This window comes from Micropterus dolomieu, linkage group LG18 (genome assembly GCF_021292245.1).
Source record: "Micropterus dolomieu isolate WLL.071019.BEF.003 ecotype Adirondacks linkage group LG18, ASM2129224v1, whole genome shotgun sequence".
Lineage (NCBI taxonomy): Eukaryota > Metazoa > Chordata > Actinopteri > Centrarchiformes > Centrarchidae > Micropterus > Micropterus dolomieu.
The window spans coordinates 3,021,421-3,025,638 of NC_060167.1; positions in this window are offsets into that span (position 1 = coordinate 3,021,421).

The window sequence follows — 4,218 nt, forward strand, 5'->3', positions numbered from 1 at the left end:
CCCCCCACCCCCACCCCCCCTATTAACACAGAAACCCATTTAGGACAGACGAGATCAGAAACATTCTCTTTTTCATCTATTAATTTTCTCATGTCGCCCTGGGGAGCAGAGGCACAGATGATGAATTCTTTCTTTGTCTCCTTCAGATGTTTCTCTGACATCGATGAAGAAATTCTCTATGATTTAACACTTTGTTTTACTGGCCCCAATCCTTCCTAAGAATATCACAGAGAGGAAAGTGAGACAACTGTAAACGCTTAGGATGATTTCTGAGAAGGGCTTTACTTTATTATAATTAGAGTGAAACTGGAGACATTGCTGAAACGTCTGCACGTAATGTGGTTTACAGTGAAAATGGCAGATTTACCATGGAAACTCGTTTTAGAAACAATGGCTCTTGGTTTCCCTTTCAGTATCTGTTACTTAAAGGACGGGGACATATGTTATATAAGCATCTCCCGTGAAGAGTTTACTCGCTGATTGTTGCGTATAAAAATAAGAACATTTAGCCATTTCTTGATAAATAGCTGGGAAACTTAAAGGTGCGCGCCCTCACCAGAGAAAAGGCACATGGGTCCATGATGCAGAAGCTTATTTAGTTTTTTAGTTAGGCTGTGACTTCTTCTAGCGGCAGAAGATGTCAGGTGATGTAGTGCAGTAGAGACTGAGATTTGAGTGTGGCAGAAAATTAAAGGTGACATGTTTTAACGTTTTAGATGACTTGCGTACGTATTTTAACCCAAAGCATAATCTTTCCTAGTGTTTACCACTTGTTAAACAACATGTGATTTAGGAAATCTAAGGTCTGGTACTTGCCAACGCTCTTACATGTCGTTTTGGAAAACGGTCTTAGGGACACTTGACAGTCTACCTATTTTGTCGCTTAGGTATAAGGACGTGTTGCATACCACAGAAAAGGACCACTGCAGTCCGTCCTTCTTGTTTGCTAATTGTAATTTTAATTAATTAAATCCTTAAACACACGTGTGACTGATTACAAGCCATTTTAACTACAAATGTATAAACTAAACATCCCCATTCACATGTCGTCCATCATACGTATCACAACCTCATTAGCACTGGTTCTAAGTAAAGTTTATTTTAAACACTTTCTAAACACCAGAGTTTTTGAACGCCTCCCTTTGCCCATAAAGTCATTATATCCGTCAGTCACACCGTCTGACTTCTTGACCCTATGACGCCTTCAGGTTGCTTTGACTTTGATGTTATCTGCATGAAAAAACATGACGTGACATCTGTGTTATTTACGTCAGTCACCTTTAAGTCAGTAATGATTTTATGAGAAAATCCTGTTTGGACTTTTGTTTGGTTTGTTTTCAGTTTGTCTGAGAATATATCTTCACCAAGGGTGTCTAAATATTTCTGAATATGCTGGTAGTAGATCAGATTACAGTAGCTGCTCCATCAGCGTGAGCTTATTCACATTCAGTAACAAGTGCGAGTCACACCGAAGCCTTGAGAATAATCTTTGAATTCGTACACAGCTGCAGATATCAAACATGGATCAGATTTCACGGTGTAGGTGACAAACATGAATAGCAAACCAAAGCAAAGATGATATCTGAGAGGCATCCTGTATTTCACGTCGTCTACACCTGTGGGTTCAAATCCGTTGGTGACCTCAGTTGCATGTCGTTCCCTCTGCTCTGACTTCCCTGACCCTCTTGTCTTTGTGTTTTGTGCAGTGAAGCTCTCTGGGGAATTAATCTGTCCTGAACATGGGGGCCAGGATGTTGAACAAAAGCTCTGGAAGTCTTTGATGGTCTGTTGCTGAATGGATCAGCTCACCTCAGACATGCTCGTCAGTTATATTGTCCGTCGGTCCACCGCTTTGGTTCAGACTGAAATCTCTCAACAACTTACAGCAAACATGCACGGTTCTCAGAGGATGAATCATACCGACTTTGATCTTCCTTTGACTTTTCCTCCAGCAGCGCCAACAACTGTTGGGCTCATGGATTACCATGAAATGAAGTTACTAACATGCATGTTCCCCTCAGGATCGGGTCACTGTGAACAAGTTAGCATGCTGATGTTAGCATTTAGCTCAGTACAGTACTCTAAGAGCTGCTAGCATCGCTGCAGACTCTTGTTTTGAATAACGCTCCTGAAAGCATCACTATAGACAAAGTGCAATGTAACATAACATAGTTCCCCTCAGTCAGCAGCGTTCACCAGTAGATTTAAGTGCCAGGTGCAGTTGATGCTAAATAAAAAAGGAAATAAATTAAAAGAAGAATTTGTCCACCCGTTGTCACTGTGAGCTTCAGATAATTAGCTTAAATAAATGTAATTCAGTTAATGTATTTAGCCATTAGTTGATTAATAACATGGAATAAATAATTCAATGTTTAGTTGATTAATAATGAAGTTATTATATAGTTTATGAAATACATTTGATTGGATATTACTTATAAAGCTGTTGGCCGCAATTTAACTAAGTGACCTTTTGGTTTCCTGAAGTTTTATGAATTTACAAAATAAAAGTATCTTGAAGAGTACATATGTGATACTGTAAATAGATATATATGTATAATATACATAATATATATAATTGCGCCTCATGTTTTGTCAGGTATTTATACAGATTATTTATTCAGGTGTTAAAACAAAGAGCACCCTGGAGTTTCTGTCTGAACACTGCTTATTATTGAGCAATAAAACTACGATAGAAGTCTAAAGACTGCAATAATAATAATATGTAGTAAAGATAATTACATGATCCCTGCACATTAGTACAAAGTGCTTGTAGTTATATTGGTCAAGACACAGATGCTGTTCTGTAGCATTAGCATTATTCAAGCATTATTTTATGTGACCTTTATTCTGCAGGAGGCAGAAGGGTCCAGGACCAGAGGGAGCTTTTAGGTGAATTGGGGTTGTAGCCTACATGTAACATGGTACCACAGAGAGAGAGAGAGCGAGAGAGTCTCAGGGGAGGAGAGGGAGGGTTTCCATATCACACAGCATTTAAGCAGAGAGAGCAGCAGAGAGAGAAAACCTTTCTGCAATCAGTTAAGAAGAAGTTTGTTGGTTTCCATTGCCTTGTAAATCTAATGCTCACATTTATATTCTTTATTGTAACTCTTGATATTGATATCTGTGGTCTTTTGGTCCACACGTCGTGCCAGTGCAGCTTCTGAAGAAAGGAAAAAGAGATGTCTGTGAAGTCATCCAGGTCACTGCTATCCAGGTCTGAGTGACCTCAACAGCCAGGAGCTCTAATGAGCGGTTTCGATCATGACTACGACCCCACGGAGGTCTGATAGCTGGGACTCCCTGCCAGTCAGCCAGAACTGAAGAAGACTCTTGGATGAGAGATGAGACATCTTCAAGTATCTTCAACCAAGTCCAGCTGCCCTTGAATTTAACCTTCCTTGGAAAAACCAAACTCAGCCTATTTCTGTTCCCTCATTCACTTTTCAGATTTATTTAAACAAATTACTAATCAATCCCTAAATGACTTAATTAAAATCAGTGCTAATAAAGAGACAGACATGCCAAATCCGGAGACAGACAGTTTGTGAGGAAGACCAGAAGTTCGGCAGCTCTGCCTTCAAAATAAAAGCACATATGTATAACACTTGAAAAAAACTGCAAGCTGAGCAATAAACAAGCATTAATGTTGATTTATTATGGAAGACAGACGCTTTAAAACACTTGATTGACTGATTGATTACTTTTTATGATATATCATCATGAAAGCACAGCCTAATGACAAAGCGCTTTATATAATAAATTAAAAGTGTCCTTGATGATGTGTTGTCTTGACAAACTGTCTCCAACAACAGGTGCTGCATTGTTGCTCACTGACATTTATATTTATCTGTGTTTAGAAGTAACGTCTGGACGCGTTGATTCAGTGAAGTTCCTGAAATATTATTTACTTTTTAGTCGGGTCAACTTTGAACCTGTTGCTACTGTTTTGTAAATGATCAGGATAATGCTTTAATTCCCCCTCAGAAAAAACTATTTTCCATTTCGTACTCCTCATACATGGGAGAAACAGACACAGTGTTTGACTGCTCGACCAGAGCTACATCTGTCTAAAAGCAAGTATTCAAATCAACGTGACTGACAAAACATTTGCAATAATTAATCCATACTTACTCGGGTTTAAATTGAGCTTTAATTACAAGGAAATTCCTATTTTACATATAATATCTTACGAGCAAAATTACAAATGTACTGGAAAAT